The 25140-nt window shown below is 36.7% G+C and overlaps 1 protein-coding gene across 3 annotated transcripts in view; it reads left to right on the forward strand.

Annotated features, from left to right (window-relative positions):
- ZNF608 (zinc finger protein 608) overlaps window positions 1–25140 on the forward strand; it is an 89668-nt gene that overhangs the window by 32587 nt on the left and 31941 nt on the right. The gene's annotated exons all lie outside the window — the stretch shown is intronic.

Here is a 25140-nt window from a genome sequence, read left to right on the forward strand (position 1 = left end):
TATATATGTGTGTGTGTAGCGGTTTGCCTGGAGTTCCCATAATTGATAACAGGCTTTGAGGCTAGTGAATGGCATCCTTTTACCTGGGTCACGGGTACCCAAGATCCCTGCAATTAACACACAATGAAGCATGTGATAGGTCCCTCGTATGCTAGGGGTATGCTCAGTCATGTTGTAGCATGGATAAAAGAAGGGGTCTTATTTTTTTTTTACATACTCTGAATTATTTTAAAAAACTGATCCCATGGTTTCTGTTATACTGTATATCCTGCTCTGTTTATTCACCTGCATTTTAGAATGTGCATTTGATTTGCTGCTATACCACAGACATTAATAAATACTGTAGATTTAACCTTTCTGCTTGCTAGCCAGTGCTGAGATAAGCAATTGTTTACTATAGAGAAGAAAAAGCAGGTTAGCTTTTGGAGGAGTTGTTCCAGTTGAATAAACTAAACTTCTGACCTTCACTAAATTAAAGAGTGCTTCTTGTGCACTGGACCATTTCTATTTACAGATGTGCCAGCAGCAAATACTCTTGTGCTTTTATAGTTTGCAATGCTGAATAATGCTGAAACATCTGAGACAGCTAAAGAATTCCCATGTTGCTGCAATTAGAGCACTTCACTTAGCACTGGGATCAAGCGAGAATTATTCTTGGTACTTTGACTAGTTTGGGGCAGGGATGCTTAACCTAGTGGTTAGGATGTAGTTTCCGAGCCATTTATGGTGGTTGTGGCAAATTAAAAATGGCTAATTCTCTTCAGTTCCACAACATATGCTTTTTATTCTGATGCATACTTTGATCACTAATTATGAGATTTTAGTAAGCTTCCCATACTGAACAATTGCAGAGAAGTAGAACATTTTCATATCCAAACAGATACATAATGCCCACCATCCTTTGTGATATAATTAGGTTGTGCACAATTATAACATGAAATGTCAAGGGCAGTACAACACCTGGGCTTATCTTGTTTTCTTTACCTTCCTAATCTTACTGTTTACTATCAGCAAATGTACATGTGAAACTATTCACAAGCCACTATGTGTTTTCTAAGTAGCTATATATTTTGCACAATTATTTGGAGTGTTGGCTGATATAATAATTAATATGATTATTGCTGTCATTTCTAGAGAGCCAATATGTGATGCAGGGTAGTAGATCAATTAATACAGGGGGTTAGTTTACAAGCTTCAAACAGCTAAAAGATAAACAAATTGCAAGTTGCATAGTCCTCCAGATCTGGTGAAACTGACACTTTCCAGGCAGAAATCGATTTTCTAAATCTGAATTTGCAAATACCAATTTACCAGAGAGAATTACAGAATTTGCGAATCCTATTTATCAGTACATGAATCGCACATTAATGAGGAGACAAATCTGCATGCACAATTTTGACAGAATCTGGGAACAGTTATCTTTTAAAAATGATATAAGGTGCAAATCACAAATTTTAAATGTAAACCTCTACAAAAACATGAAATAAGGAGAAAATGGACTTGCCTGAATGATTTTGTAATCTGGAAACGTTTAGACACAGTAAGTATGGTAGGTAGATGACCACAAGCACAGTGGGGAAGGTAGACTGACTGCTTTATAGAGCTGTGTTTGAAAGGGATTTTTTAAGCATAAGGTTTAATAGGTTAGGTAAAATAATTCTAGAACATTGCAGTAGTTTGAGAGAAATCCTAAGAAAGTGAATAGGATAAGGTTATAAATTGTGTAGATATAAGATGGTCACTGGAGGGCAAAGAGGGCAGCAAAGAAAGGATGTGTGGAAGAGGTTCTAAGATATGGGTGGTTTGTGAGTTGTGAAGCATTGTTGAGGCAAAGCATGGTAACCTGAAGTTTACTACCTGGTTCAGCAGAAGCTGCAAAACTGATAAGATGACAGAAGATGCATAGTGATTAACTGAAAAGTATCTGATTTAAAAGGTGTACAGGGTTTGGAAATGAAACGCTGATGTCTATACTGAATGGCCAATTTTTTTCAAAATGTTGCAGAAAGAGATGGGGGAGGGGGGTAATTATTGCTTTGTATTATACTTCCTCTAATAGCTATCCTTCCAGTCGACAGAGATCAGTGACACCACTTTCCAAGCTCCTTCTGTACTATGTTTACCATATGAAGAGAAAGTTTCAGTCACTTCCCGTCCCACCACAATCTATGTAAATGCTCTCAGCTTTTTGCTGCAAAGAATGATTATATGGATCTAAGTAGAACTGGTTGTTAAATGACAAACACTTGTTGCATTGTCAAATTGTAGCTAGTTGTTTCAGACATCTCTGTAATTCAAGTGACTTGCTATTGACCTTCGGGGTTTCTTTTTTAAAAATTAGACATTTGTGTGACTCTGGGGTGAAAAACAAAATGTATGACTGGAGAGAAATGTAAATTCTTCAGATCATATATAAAATTGTCTGAGGATGTTTTTGGTTCCCTTCCTTTTTGATGAGCCTTATTTTTAAAGTTCATTGGCACAAGAAAATATTGTGTAAGATTGCTCACAGATGCATAGAAGAATTTCCATAACATTTGGGCTGTAACATTTGGGGCACACATGGCATTAAAGGAATATATGTAGTCAGGTTTTCTGGAATTGGCTCTGTCCAGCTGGTTTTTCATGCTATCACCATTATCCTCTAATATTCTTATCTTGGTCCTTGCTGATGGGGTTTTTAGCTCATTGATTTTCTATCCAAACTAAAATCAAACACAATGCAATTTGAGAGTAGTCCTATTATTAGAAATCCCGTCTGCTTTATTTCTTCTTTCTGCAAACCTTTGAGCACTGAATTGGTTATGAGCTCTGATCAGAATAGATGTTAACTGCTGTTGTGTCTATTCCACTTCATCTGTGCAAAACCAATTGCACTGTTTGAAGTTATGTAAATGAGTTGTTTACTGCTAATTAAAATGTGTCTGTATTTGGGCCAAGGGGATCCTGAACCACATGATAGCTCTGAGCTGTGCTTCAATTGCCTGTTTACAGTTACTGGGAACACAAAATTTTGTTCAGCTCCAGGAGCTGTGATTCAAAATAAAACCTCTGTACTTTGAGGGTTCTCTGACCTCCACTAAATCCAGTTCTCTTGTTAGGCATGAGCTTGGGAACCTAATACTATGGAGGTGCTTCCTATTAAATGAGACCTGTTACTCAAGTTGTCACATACTGCTGTGTTTCTCATTTCCCTTCAGGGAAAGAGAGTGAAGCATATGTTTAGAGTTACATTAGTTTATATTTCAAAGAGAAATGTCTACACTATGGTAACATATTATACATCAGTCTATTGCATGTTTTATTTTATTTTTTTGTCAAAGTGATGTGCACATAAGTTGTGTGTGTGTGTAAGTAGTGTGTGTGTGTGTGTGTGTTTCTCAGCACACTTACCGGCAAAAAAAATACACTGGCTAACAATTTGCGTAAAAAAACAGAGCTTTTAAATGCACAACATTTGCAAACAAGTGGAAGCCACACTGCCTCGTCAAGGCTCCTCTGTAAAGTGTTGTCCTAACTCTGATATATTAAAGCCTCTATCTTGGAGCATACATCAATTACATTGTGTGTGTGCGCAAGAGACATTATGGGGGTGATTTACTAACCTAAACACACACACGCACCAGGTGCATGTGCATTTTTACACAGCAAAACGTATTTATCAACCAAACACGAGCAACGTGTCACATTTTCACGCCCTTATGGTGCGTTTTTATGTATTTACGTACGTGCGCGTCATGTAGCATGCGCCATAGGCTACACGCCGCTCTAATAGCGGCATGCAAGTCTCTAAAAGCATATTTCCACTAATGCCATATATGGAAAAATCATGCACATGATGCATATATAATGCTGCTTCACAGTTTAAACAAAAATGGTTAGCTCATGCATTTACATTCCTGCATTCATCAACGCAAGCAACACAACGTAGAGCTAATTTACACAACATCACCTTGCAATTCATGCAGGGCTTTGATTAAATGTGTCTAGATTCCACCAATAGATCATGCTGGGTGGGAACACACTACAGAGGTGTATACTTGTTCGTGGCATGTTTATAAGGTTAGTAAATCAACCCCTATGCATCAGTTATATGTATGTGCATACAGGGGACACTATACATTAGTTCCATAATTGTGTGGGAGAGCATATGGATCTAAAATGTACATGTGTTACAGTATGCATAAGCAAGGTTTGTGTTTTTTGTCTTTAGCAAATTGTTTGTAAATGCCCGCAATAACAGGACAGGTGACCAGGATTTGTCTAGGTCTGCTTTCTGATATATATACATACTTTACTAAGTGGTTGCAATTATAATGTGGATATATCTGTTGAATAACTTAGAGAAATACTGATCGCTATGGTGACCAGCTGTATTTTTCTGGCTCCTAACATTTTCAGCTGCCTCCTAGATCTCACTGAGATATGTCCAGCCCTGTACTAATGTATTGCTAAATAGCAAATTAAGCAGAAGAAGCTAATCGAGAACAGCATATTTTGTGAGACAATTCTGTGTTGGGTTTTCAATAATGTCAACCTGAAAGAATTATAGATGTCATTATTGTATTGTTTTTGGAGTCCTTTACAACATAACCATGTTTTCTATGCATCAGTTAACCTTGTTATTTGACCTTGTTTTGTGTCCATTTTCTCTTTGTACTGTGAGTACTCTGCTGTTGTAACTAATGACTAATAATGAATGAAAACCACTAAGAGGGTATTGAGTACTTAGGCTGTGAGTACATTATTTTGAAATGTTATATTATAAAATCAATAGTAGCTAGGAGACTTAGACTCCTATATTTTTTTTCCTTTATCCTAACTGCAGAATTGATTTGTTATGTTGTTTTATGCGAACTGTAATACACATATGGCTCATGCATGGTAGTGTTTTGTGGTAAAATATATATGGCGCAATTAAAACCTCTTCTGTAAGTAAATGGCAAGTCTGTCTGACCAAATCATTTATTTGACAGCCCCGATGTACCTAAAGCACAGACCCTGACAATTTTAAGATGTTTTTGCTTCAATAAAATGTAAGCAAAGCACAAAGTGCAGGACTATATGTTGCATTCTGCTTGCACTGTTTATTATGTAACTCATTTTGCATAATAATGTCAATGATTTAATTAAATGTAAAAAGGTGTCAAAACGAAAACATATCAAATATAATCCTTGAATATTGAACACTGAAGTAGGTATTACCAACTGACCTAAATGTCAGTTGGTAATACCAGTTACTACTTCAATGAGATTTTAACATTTTCAGCTCATGTCTTTTAATATTTAGTAATTTTGTATCCATATATGCAAAGATAATCATGAGAGGCACTTAAAACTTTTCTTAAACTGGCCATACACTATACACATTTTGACCGGTTCTTTATGAACCGGGCACAATTCACACAGTGGTTGCTGCTGTTGGCACACTTCTGGCCAGCATCCCTCGATCAGAAGATTGAAGGTGCCAGTTGGAAAATCATTGAATGAATGGTGTTTGCAGCCAATCAGCTGCACACACCATCCGTGTATTCTGATAGTGACCAAGGCAGCCAATGTCGCATTGTAAAACAGCAAGGGATTCCTCCATCCATACTCATTTTTTTTTTCATCCTGTAGCCTGACCGAAAAAAATAGAACATTGTATGGCTAGCTTTGCCAGAAGAGACATTTCAAATTGAAGGACAACACCTATTTCTTCTGAAAGTTAAAGATTCAGTGTACACTTTTAGCTTGTCAACCTGTTCTTCAAAAACCTCAACATTGAAAGCTAATTTAATTCGTTTGGCTAGTAAAAATAGCAAATACAAGCAATTAGGGATGCACCGATACCAAGTACAGTACTCGGTAAAAGTACAGATACTTTTCGAGCTCCAAGACTACACTAGAGAAAAATTCAAAAGTTAGGAGGCAGCTGTCTTTTGTAAGGAGCACACGGAGCTCCTTGGATTTGTAAATCTGTTTTAATGTATGATTTTGTTTGTATAAATATAAATAAAGGGATGCACCGATACCAGTTTTGCGAGTACAAGTACTGGTACTTGCCCAGGAGTACTTACAAGTACTGATATATTTTTTTTATTGTCATGTGACAGTTTTTCTAAAACAATACGGACTAATGATTTCAGGGCAGTTGTGGAGCGCCAGAGCCAGGTCCCAGCTGCCAATGCTGCAACCCTGGTAGTTCTCATGAAAATTCCAAGTATCGGCATTGGTACTCAAAAAGTATTGGTGCATCCCTATAAGCAATGCAACTGTGGTGACCACCAATCCAAGCAAAGGTTAAGTACCTGCTTGAAAAGGGCAAAATCCACTAATTTTCCTGTATACAATTGTTGTGATGTTAAGCATTTTTCTAAAACCAAATGTATAACTTCTAATATGGTTTTATTTAATATGTTTGGATAAAATGTTGAAGTTATGTCATACTTCAGCATTCAATTAGGGAATGACCATCCATTTCATCAATGATCAAAAAGATAACCTTGTTTGTAATTAACTGAGATTTCATATAAAAACTAGATTTTGAGGAATGCACCATTCCCTCAAAAAGTGCATTACATGTGCATATTGCTGTTTTCAAATATGTTCTCATTCTTTGTTTAAAGTTAGTGGTTGCCTGAAATGAATTAGCTTGAAGCAGTGAGGATTTGAAAATGCTGTTCTATTTACTAATGTAGCCCTCAATTGTGTGTTTTGGCCATATTATAAAAAACGTTTAGTAGTTTTCTTTTAAGTGACACTAAACTCAGGAGTTAAATCTTAAAAATGCATTCAAGTACCTTAACTATTAACAAAATTGTAGCTTATATTGTAGCTGTAGATCCTCAAGTCATCTCTGAATTGGTGCCAACACTGTCCCTTCTGGGGGGTTGCTACTTTTGTTCCTCATGGTCCCTGTGTGTGTTGTAAAGTAATCATCGCTCAAAGCTCACTCCTGTGATGGACTATAACTTCAATACAAATTAGTAAACTGAACATGAGATTGTAGTCCATCACAGGAGCAAGGTTGGAGCAGTGGCTACTTTACAACACACACAGGCACCATGGGGAACAAAAGTAGCCACCTCCCAGAAAGAAGGACAGCGTCAGCACCTTAAGCAAACTAATTTCAGGCCACCACTAACTTTGAGGAAAAACTGAGAACATATTTGAAAACAGCAATATAATAAGTTATACTCAGCCGAGGGGCAAAATGGAATGATTTGCATGGCTCTGGCCAATGTCCCCAAATTAGGAAATAAAACCCTTGGCTGTTGTGATGGATGTAAGACATGTACATAAGGCCTACTGCGCTTAGCATTAATTCAATGGAGGGTTTTTTTTGGCTCACCTCACTATAACTTGTCACAATACAATTTCAAGTCATATTTAAAAAGTGGTAGAAATCATATGCAATACCCAAACATACAAACACCAAGAGTGTTAGCACCAGTTCAGAGATGATTTGAGGATCTACAGCTGAATGATACACAAATAAACTAATTTTTTGTTAATAGCACTGGTGGAACTACCAGGGTCGCAGCGGTCGTAATTGCGACTGGGCCCTGGCATTCCACCACTTGGGGGGGCCCAGCAAGGAAGTAGGGGCCCCCCCCCCCCCGCGATCGTGCCGCTCCTTCCCTGCAGCATGTATGGGCGGCTGTGCGAAAGGGCTGGAGACGCTGTCACTGATCCCGGAGAATGAGCTGGTCCCGCCTCTTAGGGGCGGAGCTAAGAGGGCCTTATCTTAGCTCCGCCCCCTGGCCACTAAGACGAGGAAGAGGGCCATGGGCCTGCAGGAGAGGGAAGGTAAGTTTGGAGTGGGAGGGGGCGCTGGGAAGAGAGAGTGTGTGTGTGTGTTGCTGGGACTTGTAGTACAGCACAGCTGGTGGTAATCTGCATTGCTGTATGATGATTACACAGCAATGCTGAATAGCACCAACTATGTAGGACTACAAGTCCCAGCAATGCATTATAGGGGGTGCGGGGGGTTGGATGCTGGTGGTATTCTGCATACCTTACTTTTATTATAATGTATTGCTGGGACTTGTAGTCCCGCATAGCTGGTGGTATTGTGCATTGCTGTATGAAGATTATACAGCAATGCAGAATAGCTCCAACTATGTAGGACTACATGTCCCAGCAATGCATTATATTTTTAAGTAGGGATACACCAGTGTTAATACTGGGCATTTTCACAAGTATTCATAGTCGTGAAAATGCCCCGATACTAAGCGCAGATACCGGTGTTCTGTCGAGAAGGCTGACCTAGTCGAATTTGCCGACCTCAGCATCTGCGCTTACACACAGACCAATATTATCGAGGAAAACGGGATTTATTCACAAAGTATTTCATTTAGATCGTTAATTGTGACCCATAATGTGACCCATAATAATATTCTGTCCATCATTTCCTGCCACCCATCATTTACTGCCATGGACGGCATATCATTAACGGTCACAATTAACCATTACAAACAAATACTTTGTAAATAAATGCCGGTTTCCCCATTCCCCGTCTGTACATAAACGCAGATACTGGATCAGCGTTCTGGACAGAACACCGGCACTAAAATTTTAAACAAGCAGCTGCCTGAGGTCCCACGCTTGCTGGGGACCTTGGCAGCCTTCCTGTTAATCATGCAGTGCCGTGGGGTTGGGGGGTGGCCCTTCATGGTTTCTTGCACTGGGGCCCTGAAGGTTCTAGTTACGCCTCTGGTTAATAGGGTACTTGAATGCATTTTTAAGATTTAACTCCTGAGTTTACTGTCACTTTAATTTTACTGTAATCATTTTTTTGTTTTTGCAACACTGATATTTTTAAGTTGATTAAACTTCTGGATATTGGAAATATTTTGTTTCTTTTTAAAGTGAGAATTTTCTACTACAGTAACATTCTCAGCTTAGTGTTTAATTCTTCTTTTAAAAAATGCATGAAAGCACCGAGCGTGTGCTGTTTTCCAGTTAAAATCAAACTAATAGAAAGCAGAATGACTGCAGTTATACAACCAATGGTTTGAGTTGTTCCCTGGCTCAGATTGAATTATAGCATGTCTGATAATTTGTGCATTTGAAAACTGTTCAGCAGGCAGCCATTTTTCACTTTGCAGCTTTTGTGTGCTGAACAAGCTGTCAGCATGCCACACACTTCTCACATCCACAAGCTGACAGTCTTTTCTCTCAGCACAACCTGTTACTGTTATTGTAGTTGGAGGAGGGAGAACGTGGAGCAAAAAAAAAATTCAACTTTTTTATGTCAATTTTGCAACCGGCTGGGACAGTGTTACATTATCTGAGGTCAAAAGGGCACAATAACAAAACTTATCCCGGTGGTTCCAAATGTTTTGAAGTTTAGCTTGTATGACGTGCTTTTAAGAAGTGAAAACCATTAGCAGAACTAGTTTTCCAGTCATTGTTTCATATGGCTTGTAGCCATAAAGATATTAATGACTTCAGGCAAATGTAAATAAATTGTGCTAGTTTAGTTATGTATTCACATGTGATGAAAGCATCAATTCAATTGATGCAATTACCTAAATATGATAATGAGCCTTCACACCAGCTGAAACTTGAAATCAGGTGAGAGAAAGTCTTAGGGGCTTACATATTGTGGTAAGCTAAGGCCCCATTCACAAATTGCTCCATGAGGGTAATGTGAACAATTGTGGGCAGGACACTATGCAAACAATGACCAATGTTAGAACCCACAGGCAATTGCAAGCAAGTTGACAAGCTACAACTACCTGCAGAGAATCACTCCTAGACGCAAACATGCTAATTTTTAAAGCCTCACCCCATGCATACTCGCATATGAACTTAAATACATGCATTGGGTACACCGGCCTACATGAATCACAATGTTGCCATACATATTTTTGTACATTACTAAAATTTTGCAATGTGTGCAAAAAACTGTTTTGGCAGCAAGGGTTAAGCAATGCCACTACAGAAGAATATATGTTAATTTGCCAGAAATCTAGTGAGCTCCTAACTTTCTGTTTTGGGCTGACAATGCAGTGCTTTTCTTGAGCTGAAATCCCAACCAGCATTGTAACAATTTGAGAACTCAACCTATCCCCCACTCCTCTTTGTCCCTATCCACTGTGTATAGGGAAAGGGTTAGAAGGTGATGTAGCTGGGGGGGTGTGATCACATCAGTAGAAAATAACCTCCCAGCAGCTGTCCCTACATGAAGTTTACAAGTCTGGTGGTACCACAGGGAGTAATAAAAGCTGTTCCTTATATGTCCTCATTACAAGAACAAGTTGAAAGAAAAAAAAAATTCTGGGATATGCTCTAGAGAGGGAGAGGGATGTTTGGAGGTAATGCCTGGACAAACACTCCAAAACATATGCAGGGGCAGGATTGAAGAACTGTTGCTCTAAGTGTTGTTGCTTTCCATATACTATGTGTGCATATGACACAGTAGAAGTTGTTAACACCTTTATTTATATTTCATGTTGAACACAATAAAAAACAAATTGTAAAATCAGAATCTTTTTCGTATGGTGACAATAAGTCCTAATATGGCATTAATTTCAGTACATTGACAGTAATCTATGAAGCCACATATTGAAAGAAATTATGTTTGAAAGATATAATTGTATGCCTATTCTTTTTGCAAATGTATTTTTTTTTTAATAGCCAGTTTCACATCATAATGCAGCTTCACTATTTTCAGTGCTCCCAACTGCACTAAAGTAGTTATGTGGTAGTCTGCAGTTGTGTTAATTGTATAGCAATTAAATATTTTTTGTACAAAAACAATTTGTAGTGTCAGATGGTTCCTCCAGTTGGACAACTGTGCTATAAGCGATAGAAGTAAGTACATATTACTTGCATACATGAACTGGCTCCTCATCGTATAACTGCATCTGCCTTGACCATTCTATATTAAGTTGCTATCATTAAATTGTAATCAACATTGGCAATCATATTGCTCATACACTGGGAAAAGCACAATCCAACTTGTGTCCAGTAATTGGTTTCTCTAATACTCACATGATCAAGATTCTTCCAGAAGTTTAAATTGTCTTACACATAGTTTAGAAATGCAGGATGCAGTCATCAGCCAGAATTTATTACAGGCATGTACGTTTTATGCAAAATAGGAAAATAGACCCGGAAAAACAGAGCAGTATCCAAAATAAGGGAAGTAATTAAAGGAGGGAAGAAAACGAAAAAAGTGAGGAAAGGGTGACTGAGGAGGGAAAGAGCTCTCAAAACAGAGCAGGACTATTGTTACTGTATGTCTATTTTTGGTCTCAGGGAACGCTCAAAGTAAACTACTGAATAATGCTAACCTGAAATCCAGACTTAAAGCCAGCATAATAGAGTTTTAAGCATCTGTTGACATTACTTTGTAGCATGGAAATCTTGCCAAAATTATTCCAGACTTGCATTTACTTATTTTCACATGTATGAATGAACAGTCTGCACTCAATTACAATATACCAAGACCACAGGATTTGAGAATGAGGTTGGGTTTGCTAACAGAACGATGAAAATATAATACTTGTTGCTTGATCTGTGAGACTTTTATGGCTTTCTGCCATGGGAATTGTCAAGGCTTTTTTTCTTGTTCAGTTGCTGAGGTGCTTTGGCTAACTCTTAGGATCTCTGCAAGTGCCGGAACACTGTTCTTTATGGATCACAAACTATACAGTCATAATAAACAGCACCCCAAGACTTTTATGAGTCCCAGTGTGTATTTGTTTCTTAAGTAGATATTAACATGCATATACCAATGACTTACAAGCCAACCAGATGGGATAACAGATCTAAAATAGTTTTGCTGGCTGCCTGCCACAGGTTAGTGTGTTTTGATTTCTACGGATAAGTAACATTCTCATTTTTCCCTGTTTGCAAGAGCTTTCCTGTAAGGCTGTGCAGGAAAGCTAATCCTTGGTTTCCTGTAAAATGTGTGCTTGTTAAATAGATGTTGCTGCAATGTGCCATGCTGACCCTGAAATGTGGATGTTTATGACATCAACAAGCTCAAATGCCTGCAGAGATCTGGAGTTTATTTCATGTAATTCTAGCAAATGGAAGACCTCAAGTCAAAACAATTTCAAGTAAAAATAAAAGGAGCAGTTTTATAGCCTAAAAAAATCTTACAAAAATAGAAAGCGTAATGTATAGCTCATTGGTTGAAAGTATTTACAACTAATTGTAAATGAAGAGAAAGCTCAGATATAAGATTTAGAACTGAAGAGTAATCAGAGTTCTGAAAGATAAGATATATTTAAAGATTATCTTGAATTTAATAAATTAACTTTTAAAGAAAGCGGTTTTTAAATACCAGAAACAAAACAAATAAAGCTAAAAACCAAATTCAAAAGAGTGAGACATCAGAGTTGGATTTAGATGATTTTATAACAATAGAGGAATAGAATGAAAATACGTGAGTTTTTTAGTGACAGAAAAAAATAGAACGGGACAAAGAAATATAAAAGGTGGAGCCAAAGACAAGGGGAAGTGAAAAATATACAGGGGTGAGGCTAAAAGAAAAATTAAACAATGTTTAGTGTGATCGATTTTGAACTTAAACCTTTTTTTATTAATAAAAGGACTTGGTTGTGCCCCAGTCATAGGGAGGGTGTATTTGAGTTTTAAATAGATATTTCTCTTTTTTTCCTGAGAGTTATTTTTCAATGGTTTAATCATAAAAGAAAATCCTTGTCATGTCTGAGTAGCTAAAATAAAGAAGAAGCAAAAATATTACAAGTTTTGCAACAACTTTTGAGGGAAGGAAGAATAGATGGGGAAGGCTTAACATTGGTAGATGATGGTATGGAAAATTCAGAAAAATATTATACAATATATTCACTTTAAAAAAATCACTACGTAGTCAAATAGGGTATATAAAAAAAAACACTGTTCCGCTTATAAAACGGTGGCTTCATTTGAATGCCATACCTGTAGGCCTTTTGCAGCACCACCACAGCCTATCGGAAAAAATTCAATTTTCAGCTATCCCATGTCCTGCCTCATATCAGGAATGCAAAATACATTGAGCCAGTACATCCAGGAATGATCGCTTTTTCTTACTTTAAGTCAGTGCATGTGCTCTCCCTGTAGCTGGGGCGATTGTTCCTAAAGTATAAAAAGAGTAGTGGTTCAATACAAGTATAAGGAGTGGATAAAGTCATTGGAGATGGTTGGTGTGTGTGTGTGTGTGTGTGTGTGTGTGTGTGTGTGTGTGTGTGCGTGTGTGTATGTACGTGTGTGTGTCCCCTTTAGTAATGTCAACATAGTTAAATGAACTGAAATATAGATCCTATGTTTAAATGATATGGGGAATTCCTATTTATCCATAGAGGGAAGAAAATACTTGAACTTTGCTAGAGTCATGTGGTTTTTTTAACACATTGGGGTTCCAGTGGTGATATTTTGGCACAATTAGCATTTGGAGAAAATGTTTTTATGACTTTTTCACCTCCTGTAATGTGTAGTAAGTTTGATATAATCAGTGTGTTAAAATTCAGATGTTTTTTCTTTATACTCTTTCATAACATACATGAGCAGAAAGTGGTAGTTTATTGGCTGCCTTATAACTTAGCCTAGAGCAATCATAGCATATAACTAAAATAAAAGCTCATCAAGATTATTACTTTCTAATGTTTACATTTTTGCTTTTCCAAATGGAATAGACAGTGGGACAGTTCCTGACAGCATTCATTTTTATGGCAATGTTGCACAAAATCAATGCTCAGCAATTCTTGGACAGATGGGTTCATAAGATATTTAAAGACTAGAGTTCTAGCCATAGCAGTGCATTACTGTGATTCAATTGTTTGATGTTGTGCAGTAGTGTCCTGTACTTGGTGTTCTTGGTGTTCAACAGTTTTTGCTATATCTGTTCAGTAGTATGCTAAACATTGCACATTTTTGATCACTGCTTAATTTGATTATTAGAACTTGTAAACCAATAGCCTGCAGTAGATTAGGAAGTTTGTTGCTATGTAGCCAGGATACAGGCTTCTTCAACATTTATGTTACTCAAAAAATATTTGTAGTGATTCTTGAAAAGTATATTAAAGTATATGAAGTATGAAGTTGAATTTTGTTCTAGATCAGCAGTTTTGTAGGTGAATTATATACATTAGGACAAAATTAGAACGTTTTGACAAGACTAAAATAACTCAGAAGAAAAGATTCTGAAAGTATTCTAAAAGAGCATTTAACATTGACTGGACAATAAAAAAAGGGAATGTCTAGAAGGTACTTTCCCAAAGGAATTTTATCAAAGAATTAGAATTATCATACTGGAGAGATTTGTGATTTGTGACTCAAGCGAGAAAATGTAAGTAAAATGAGTCTAAAGTAATCCTGAGGATGGTCCATAAGAGAAGAAATAGAATCAGTATTGCTCCTTGCTGTGGTGGTTTAAAAAACACCCTGAACTTGTTCACCAAAAGGAAAACACGACCTGAAACACAGGATGTACATGCCAAAAAACAATAAAAAGGGCATGAAAAAACATGCATTCCCAGTGCATTAAAACCTATTGTAACACATGAACATACATACAAATATAATTAAAATGCATGTTAAAATGCTTTCTGACTATGTTATTTGTAGCATGTATTCATTGAATATGTGTATTTAACCAGCAGTATATATACCATTTGTACCAAGTGAATTGTATTCGAGTAATATACTTTATTATGTGTTAATTTAGTACAGTGTTTCCTACTTTCCAATCCATATTTCAGTATTTGTACAATCAACCACCCAACAAAGGCAGGCTACTGCCTTTTGTAACCTTCAGAGCATGTGTATTCATGTTTTCCCTTTCCATTCAGAGATCTCTCCAGCTGGGAAAATATAGCGTGTACAATTCTCTGTGTCTTCAACAGACATTTCTCATAAATTGCGACAGAAACACTGTTATCAGCAGCTTAATAGCAGCTCTACAGATCAAGTCTCAGCATGACACAGAAACTATGGTAACCACATTTTCCAGGCAGATAAAGGAGAAGGAAGTTTTAAGTAGAAAAGTAGCTGAAGCAAAATTGTAAATAGAGTCCAAATTACTTAAAGGCTGATAAGGGTATGATAAATTAATAGCATTGATCTGTAAAGCCTCTGGTATGCATCTGAACCATTAGGTAAAAGTATTATGCACTTTCATATGCTTAGCCTATTATACTTCCCCTACTTGCTTTGTTGTTAAAATAACTAATATTGGAAAAATCTGACACATTCTATAAAATCTTTGTCATGACTACCGTTAAGTGGGGGTGCATAGTGTATTTCCAGTGAGCACATTTCTCTAACATATTTTTTGTTCTTGTATTGAATATAGAGATTTGTATATGAACCACTATGGAGGCAGGGTCAACAACTGCTTGAGGTTTATCTAAATCCAAAAACAAACATTGTATATACTACCACTTACCAGTTCTTAGAGGTGATGGCTGCATTCATTTTTCTGCAGTTTTTTTTTTCTCACTTGGTGCTCTTGCTAATACCACACTTCTTGACCTTGGGTGATTACGCTTACTCACTGCACAGTATCCCTGATGGGAGCCATGGTTGTCACCCAAGTTGGACCCGAGCATGTCTTCCTCTCTTCTTCTCAAATAAATGTAGGGAAGGGGGAATTAGTAGCTTATAGAAAGAAGATAACATTGTTTGTGCTTAGAGTTCAGCTCACAGGTAGGGACTGGAACACTGCATGTATGGCAAGATCAACAGGTATTTTCTAGACATGCTGAAAAATGACAAATAATGCAGCCACCACATCTAAGGACTCATAAACTGAAAAATAATAAATCTTTGCATTTGCCTCTATATATCCTTTAACAATTGTAGAGAAAAGGGGAGTGTCTTCACACAGCGAGTGCCCTGTTTCCACACTCCACGTCTGTGAGTTGGCCAAATGTTTGAATAGTATTAGTAAAGCATAACCACTGTTTAGCACTGGAAAGCAGGAAGCGTTGTCAGTTATGAGCAAAGATTACTTCTCCCACATGCATATATCATTACAAATTGCAGAGAAAAAATATGTTTTTAAAGTTTTAACACATACTAATGTGATAATTGATATGAAGCTGATCTCTCGTACACACATACCAGCATACATAGACTATTATACCTTTATATGGGCGGTCATTCACAGCCCAGTAATTACGAGCAATACAATAGATTTGAGCATTTCTTTAAACAGCTGTGGGGCTATGAAGCTGTTTTCAGGCTACCTAGTGGACAAAACCAATTGCTTCCCATTCCTGTGTAACTGGACACCAAAAAGTTCTCTCCAGTCATTGCAGAAATGAAAGAATGAAACTTTAATGTACACGTATTATTGTATAATCTAGGGATGTCAGAGTCCTCATTGGTATCATTGTTTCCTAATGTATCAGTATCTTGCTTTCCTTTTAATGGAGCCAATCAGAAATTAATCCTTTGAATTGGATGGACACAATTCTGTCTTCAGTCACCCTTCTGTAAGTTTAGTACGTTTGTGTATAATTTTGGTTTTATAACACATATGCCTATATCCATTACTAAAACTCATAAGTCGTTAGAAGAGGTGGATGCATTGATTTTTTTTAAGGCTTTGTTCTCTCTTTATTTTTAGTTGGTACTTCTGTTATTAACACACTTCCTGTCCTTGGGGGATTATACTCACTTTGATTGGAGCCATAGTTGTCATCCTGGTTTAAGGATTATCGCTTAGTGTCTGAAGTTGCCTTAAAGTGTTTTTTCACTTTTTTTCAGTCAATTTTGAGAAAACCCTACTATAGGTTTGCGTTCCCATTCACACACCATACCTAAAAATATAATTTTTTAAAAAATAATTTATTTTTAGATGTTACTTTTGTGAAGGCTACCCTGAGCAGTATGAGAGAAAAAGTAGAGGGTCAAACTCGGGGACAGACTCTTTAACCCTTTGTTAGGATAGAAAGTGTTCAAATTTAGTTTACAATTGATAATGAAATCTGCCAGCACTGTACAAACAGGTTTAATTAGAGTAAACATAACTTCTCATAGCCTCTTTGTTAAGATTTAGTAGGGGGGAAGCGAAGTAGAATTTTTAAGCAAGTAAAAAGCAATTAAAAATGTAAAAAAAAGCAGAATTGTTTTCTAATTTGTGCTATGTGAATGAGAACATGTAACAAGTATGTTATCCCAGTTTTGCTGCAAAAGTTGAAATACACTTTATATGTGAATGTAGAGCATGTGCGACCACAGCTATCAGCTAATAGCCTTTACAGGCACAGAAGTTGTCATTGGTGGTGAAGTTGACACTGTTAGATTAAATCTAAAACTTCAAAATGTATTTCAGTGTGAAATAAAACTTTACAAATGTTCACGTGCAAGATGTAATATTTTAAAACTAGTTTATATTTTGCACTGGAAAGGTTTGGTATCTGTTGTTTCATTGCAAGCAAAAAATACTGATATTTTTTTCACTTGAAGCTTTGTGGTTGTAATCTGTGGCTGTCAGTCATCGCTGGTGAAGCAAAAGGCAAACTGCCCTGGTAAACTGTCACTTCATATCCGTGTGTGAAGTATTAAGATTACATCTGCAAACTGACAAAATTATAGTTTGTAATGAAATATATCTCAGACATAAGGGTCTGTGCACGCTTCCTGGTGTATTATGCCTTTGAAGGCAGTGAAAATATGCATTATTATAATGAGGAACAAGAGCAGAAGAGCATTTTTAAAATGTAATTTCTCTTTTTTTCCTGAGAGTTATTTTTCAATGGTTTAATCATAAAAGAAAATCCTTGTCATGTCTGAGTAGCTAAAATAAAGAAGAAGCAAAAATATTACAAGTTTTGCAACAACTTTTGAGGGAAGGAAGAATAGATGGGGAAGGCTTAACATTGGTAGATGATGGTATGGAAAATTCAGAAAAATATTATACAATATATTCACTTTAAAAAAATCACTACGTAGTCAAATAGGGTATATAAAAAAAAACACTGTTCCGCTTATAAAACGGTGGCTTCATTTGAATGCCATACCTGTAGGCCTTTTGCAGCACCACCACAGCCTATCGGAAAAAATTCAATTTTCAGCTATCCCATGTCCTGCCTCATATCAGGAATGCAAAATACATTGAGCCAGTACATCCAGGAATGATCGCTTTTTCTTACTTTAAGTCAGTGCATGTGCTCTCCCTGTAGCTGGGGCGATTGTTCCTAAAGTATAAAAAGAGTAGTGGTTCAATACAAGTATAAGGAGTGGATAAAGTCATTGGAGATGGTTGGTGTGTGTGTGTGTGTGTGTGTGTGTGTGTGTGTGTGTGTGTGTGCGTGTGTGTATGTACGTGTGTGTGTCCCCTTTAGTAATGTCAACATAGTTAAATGAACTGAAATATAGATCCTATGTTTAAATGATATGGGGAATTCCTATTTATCCATAGAGGGAAGAAAATACTTGAACTTTGCTAGAGTCATGTGGTTTTTTTAACACATTGGGGTTCCAGTGGTGATATTTTGGCACAATTAGCATTTGGAGAAAATGTTTTTATGACTTTTTCACCTCCTGTAATGTGTAGTAAGTTTGATATAATCAGTGTGTTAAAATTCAGATGTTTTTTCTTTATACTCTTTCATAACATACATGAGCAGAAAGTGGTAGTTTATTGGCTGCCTTATAACTTAGCCTAGAGCAATCATAGCATATAACTAAAATAAAAGCTCATCAAGATTATTACTTTCTAATGTTTACATTTTTGCTTTTCCAAATGGAATAGACAGTGGGACAGTTCCTGACAGCATTCATTTTTATGGCAATGTTGCACAAAATCAATGCTCAGCAATTCTTGGACAGATGGGTTCATAAGATATTTAAAGACTAGAGTTCTAGCCATAGCAGTGCATTACTGTGATTCAATTGTTTGATGTTGTGCAGTAGTGTCCTGTACTTGGTGTTCTTGGTGTTCAACAGTTTTTGCTATATCTGTTCAGTAGTATGCTAAACATTGCACATTTTTGATCACTGCTTAATTTGATTATTAGAACTTGTAAACCAATAGCCTGCAGTAGATTAGGAAGTTTGTTGCTATGTAGCCAGGATACAGGCTTCTTCAACATTTATGTTACTCAAAAAATATTTGTAGTGATTCTTGAAAAGTATATTAAAGTATATGAAGTATGAAGTTGAATTTTGTTCTAGATCAGCAGTTTTGTAGGTGAATTATATACATTAGGACAAAATTAGAACGTTTTGACAAGACTAAAATAACTCAGAAGAAAAGATTCTGAAAGTATTCTAAAAGAGCATTTAACATTGACTGGACAATAAAAAAAGGGAATGTCTAGAAGGTACTTTCCCAAAGGAATTTTATCAAAGAATTAGAATTATCATACTGGAGAGATTTGTGATTTGTGACTCAAGCGAGAAAATGTAAGTAAAATGAGTCTAAAGTAATCCTGAGGATGGTCCATAAGAGAAGAAATAGAATCAGTATTGCTCCTTGCTGTGGTGGTTTAAAAAACACCCTGAACTTGTTCACCAAAAGGAAAACACGACCTGAAACACAGGATGTACATGCCAAAAAACAATAAAAAGGGCATGAAAAAACATGCATTCCCAGTGCATTAAAACCTATTGTAACACATGAACATACATACAAATATAATTAAAATGCATGTTAAAATGCTTTCTGACTATGTTATTTGTAGCATGTATTCATTGAATATGTGTATTTAACCAGCAGTATATATACCATTTGTACCAAGTGAATTGTATTCGAGTAATATACTTTATTATGTGTTAATTTAGTACAGTGTTTCCTACTTTCCAATCCATATTTCAGTATTTGTACAATCAACCACCCAACAAAGGCAGGCTACTGCCTTTTGTAACCTTCAGAGCATGTGTATTCATGTTTTCCCTTTCCATTCAGAGATCTCTCCAGCTGGGAAAATATAGCGTGTACAATTCTCTGTGTCTTCAACAGACATTTCTCATAAATTGCGACAGAAACACTGTTATCAGCAGCTTAATAGCAGCTCTACAGATCAAGTCTCAGCATGACACAGAAACTATGGTAACCACATTTTCCAGGCAGATAAAGGAGAAGGAAGTTTTAAGTAGAAAAGTAGCTGAAGCAAAATTGTAAATAGAGTCCAAATTACTTAAAGGCTGATAAGGGTATGATAAATTAATAGCATTGATCTGTAAAGCCTCTGGTATGCATCTGAACCATTAGGTAAAAGTATTATGCACTTTCATATGCTTAGCCTATTATACTTCCCCTACTTGCTTTGTTGTTAAAATAACTAATATTGGAAAAATCTGACACATTCTATAAAATCTTTGTCATGACTACCGTTAAGTGGGGGTGCATAGTGTATTTCCAGTGAGCACATTTCTCTAACATATTTTTTGTTCTTGTATTGAATATAGAGATTTGTATATGAACCACTATGGAGGCAGGGTCAACAACTGCTTGAGGTTTATCTAAATCCAAAAACAAACATTGTATATACTACCACTTACCAGTTCTTAGAGGTGATGGCTGCATTCATTTTTCTGCAGTTTTTTTTTTCTCACTTGGTGCTCTTGCTAATACCACACTTCTTGACCTTGGGTGATTACGCTTACTCACTGCACAGTATCCCTGATGGGAGCCATGGTTGTCACCCAAGTTGGACCCGAGCATGTCTTCCTCTCTTCTTCTCAAATAAATGTAGGGAAGGGGGAATTAGTAGCTTATAGAAAGAAGATAACATTGTTTGTGCTTAGAGTTCAGCTCACAGGTAGGGACTGGAACACTGCATGTATGGCAAGATCAACAGGTATTTTCTAGACATGCTGAAAAATGACAAATAATGCAGCCACCACATCTAAGGACTCATAAACTGAAAAATAATAAATCTTTGCATTTGCCTCTATATATCCTTTAACAATTGTAGAGAAAAGGGGAGTGTCTTCACACAGCGAGTGCCCTGTTTCCACACTCCACGTCTGTGAGTTGGCCAAATGTTTGAATAGTATTAGTAAAGCATAACCACTGTTTAGCACTGGAAAGCAGGAAGCGTTGTCAGTTATGAGCAAAGATTACTTCTCCCACATGCATATATCATTACAAATTGCAGAGAAAAAATATGTTTTTAAAGTTTTAACACATACTAATGTGATAATTGATATGAAGCTGATCTCTCGTACACACATACCAGCATACATAGACTATTATACCTTTATATGGGCGGTCATTCACAGCCCAGTAATTACGAGCAATACAATAGATTTGAGCATTTCTTTAAACAGCTGTGGGGCTATGAAGCTGTTTTCAGGCTACCTAGTGGACAAAACCAATTGCTTCCCATTCCTGTGTAACTGGACACCAAAAAGTTCTCTCCAGTCATTGCAGAAATGAAAGAATGAAACTTTAATGTACACGTATTATTGTATAATCTAGGGATGTCAGAGTCCTCATTGGTATCATTGTTTCCTAATGTATCAGTATCTTGCTTTCCTTTTAATGGAGCCAATCAGAAATTAATCCTTTGAATTGGATGGACACAATTCTGTCTTCAGTCACCCTTCTGTAAGTTTAGTACGTTTGTGTATAATTTTGGTTTTATAACACATATGCCTATATCCATTACTAAAACTCATAAGTCGTTAGAAGAGGTGGATGCATTGATTTTTTTTAAGGCTTTGTTCTCTCTTTATTTTTAGTTGGTACTTCTGTTATTAACACACTTCCTGTCCTTGGGGGATTATACTCACTTTGATTGGAGCCATAGTTGTCATCCTGGTTTAAGGATTATCGCTTAGTGTCTGAAGTTGCCTTAAAGTGTTTTTTCACTTTTTTTCAGTCAATTTTGAGAAAACCCTACTATAGGTTTGCGTTCCCATTCACACACCATACCTAAAAATATAATTTTTTAAAAAATAATTTATTTTTAGATGTTACTTTTGTGAAGGCTACCCTGAGCAGTATGAGAGAAAAAGTAGAGGGTCAAACTCGGGGACAGACTCTTTAACCCTTTGTTAGGATAGAAAGTGTTCAAATTTAGTTTACAATTGATAATGAAATCTGCCAGCACTGTACAAACAGGTTTAATTAGAGTAAACATAACTTCTCATAGCCTCTTTGTTAAGATTTAGTAGGGGGGAAGCGAAGTAGAATTTTTAAGCAAGTAAAAAGCAATTAAAAATGTAAAAAAAAGCAGAATTGTTTTCTAATTTGTGCTATGTGAATGAGAACATGTAACAAGTATGTTATCCCAGTTTTGCTGCAAAAGTTGAAATACACTTTATATGTGAATGTAGAGCATGTGCGACCACAGCTATCAGCTAATAGCCTTTACAGGCACAGAAGTTGTCATTGGTGGTGAAGTTGACACTGTTAGATTAAATCTAAAACTTCAAAATGTATTTCAGTGTGAAATAAAACTTTACAAATGTTCACGTGCAAGATGTAATATTTTAAAACTAGTTTATATTTTGCACTGGAAAGGTTTGGTATCTGTTGTTTCATTGCAAGCAAAAAATACTGATATTTTTTTCACTTGAAGCTTTGTGGTTGTAATCTGTGGCTGTCAGTCATCGCTGGTGAAGCAAAAGGCAAACTGCCCTGGTAAACTGTCACTTCATATCCGTGTGTGAAGTATTAAGATTACATCTGCAAACTGACAAAATTATAGTTTGTAATGAAATATATCTCAGACATAAGGGTCTGTGCACGCTTCCTGGTGTATTATGCCTTTGAAGGCAGTGAAAATATGCATTATTATAATGAGGAACAAGAGCAGAAGAGCATTTTTAAAATGTATTGGGTAACATACACCCTGTATAATTATTCTCAAATTAATTTGGCCTCTGTACTTTTGCCCTGTGAATTTGAATTAACTTTGTAAGCATTCGCTTGCTAGTCTACAGTATGTGTAATTTTAAATTGATTGTCTCTCTTATGGTTCATCAAATCATAAGTTGCAAAATACAAATAGAAAAAATTAATAAACAATTTAGGAAGCCACATCGTTTTACTTAGTGAAACATTTGAATGCAGCTTTTATAGGCAGGTGTGGCTGGTGCTGAATTATATCCCTGCTAATAAGGCAATTGGATCAATGTCCAATTGTATAACAAATATGAGATCTAGTCCTTCAACACCCACCAGATGGCTAAACATCGTTTTGATACTGAAGCAAGTTTAGAAAATGAACATTATTGCCTTAGAGCAATGCACGTTATACTAAAAAGTGCAGGAATACCTTCAAACGTGGTTATTAAAACCCTAACAACCTCTGCCACAAATTCAATATTTTACAGTATAGTAGTGAGAACTTAACCAGACCAGTTGTAGTAAGGGGGCCGCAGAAAACCAAAGAGCCCTCTCCTGTTCCATATATTGCAATATTGAAGGCAAACTAGTCTGAAACAGTTTGAAATAAATACCTTACAGTGATATAATGTGCATGCTCAGAAAAGTAATACTTGTATGTTCAGTTTCCTATGATTATTTTAGTTTTGGTATATATTGGGTGTGTCCGCGTGTTTAGCTGTGTAATTTAAAAGATTACCTCTAAGGAAAATATAGCAATTTTGTGCTAAATGGCATGGAGAAGAATGGTTTTAACTACAAACTGCCTTTCTAAAGGTCTTCTGAAGGCCCTGATGCTCGCCTGGTGACAATACTTGCTGGGTTTAGGCATGGGGGAGCTTGTGATGATCCCCTGTGATAGTGTTCGGGTCTGGCAGACAATCATTATGCCTGAACAATGTCAAATAACTGAGGAAGTGACATCACAGCTGCTGACATTAGAGATTTTAGTGTCAACTGTGAGGAGGAAGGAGATATGAGGGATCTCTGGCAAGGTGAGTATTAGGGATTGGGGGTCTTTAAAAGGTGGTTATCACTTTGCCCAGAATGGGCATAGTAAAACTGACCATACACTGTGGGTGGAATATAAAAAAAACAGATTCCTCCATCCATGCTATTTAGTGTGGGGGAACTCCTGCTAAGCTATTATCTTCGGAAAGTGGCAGAATACAAAGGTTGACCTCCTCTTCTGAACATGCTAGTTGCCTTGCTGTGATGCTGTTTTTGAAGGCTCTGTAGTTTATGAATATTTTATTTCAGTAGTTTACATGTATTTTTTAGATTATCATAGGTAAAATATTTTGGAAATTGATCTCTGTAATACATATGTGATGTATCAATGGTGACAGGCAGAAAAATGTTCCCAAGTGTTGTTTAGAAATGTCTGTAAATTGTTCTGTTAGTTTCTCAGTATGGATGCGCTAATGATTATGTAGTCTTTGGTAAAATGTTCAAGGAATACATTGATTCTCAGTTTAATTTTCATAAATGTCAAGAAAACAGTTCTTGAAGATGTTTTGCTGGTCATCCAGCCAGCTTTCTCAATTCAGAATGACTTGTACAAAAAATCATCTTGGAAAAAATGGTGAATGTTGCTCCAATCCACAATGTCTGTTAGTCACAACCAGGTGTTGATTGCATTTCCATAATTTTAGTCTAGGAGGTGTTATTCACAAACAAGAGGTACAGGCTTTCACTGACCATATTAACTCAGTGGATCATAACATTTTACGTGGGAAGATATGCAAAACAAAAAAAATTGCTTTTTTGATTGTTTAGTAACAGTAGAAGAGGGAAGGAGGCTGGAAATAGAGGTCTAGCAAAAACCAACACACACGGACCAGTACCTGCTATTTGACTCCTACCACCCTTTATACCACAAACTGGGAGTCATCAGGACTCTACACCACTGGGCAGAAAAAATTCCCACCAGAACAGAGGCCAAGACCAAGGAATTCAAACACCTCATGGGGGGGACCTTTAAACTTACGGGTATCCAGACTGGGCTTTTGTCAAAACAGAAAAAAAGAGAGAAAGAATGCCAAGAGTACCAGTGAGGGTGAAAAGCATGACAAACCGAAGAATTTGGTCAGCTAGTATGTAGCTGAGGTGTCTGAGAAACTCAAAAGGGTTTTTAAAAAACATCACATCACTGTCTGCTTTAAACCCAGCAATACACTGAGGCAACAACTGGTTCACCCAAAAGACCCAATGCCAAAACACAAGATGAACAACATTGTGTATGCTCCTTTGAAGACAGTCTAGTATACATCCTAGACAGGGAGGAGGACTGGTTTAAAAGAGGCCATTTATGTAAAAATGGAGAAGCCAAGCTTGAATAGCGGTGGCGGGGG

This window comes from Nanorana parkeri, unplaced genomic scaffold (assembly GCF_000935625.1).
Source record: "Nanorana parkeri isolate BGI_ZX_2015 unplaced genomic scaffold, ASM93562v1 scaffold40, whole genome shotgun sequence".
Lineage (NCBI taxonomy): Eukaryota > Metazoa > Chordata > Amphibia > Anura > Dicroglossidae > Nanorana > Nanorana parkeri.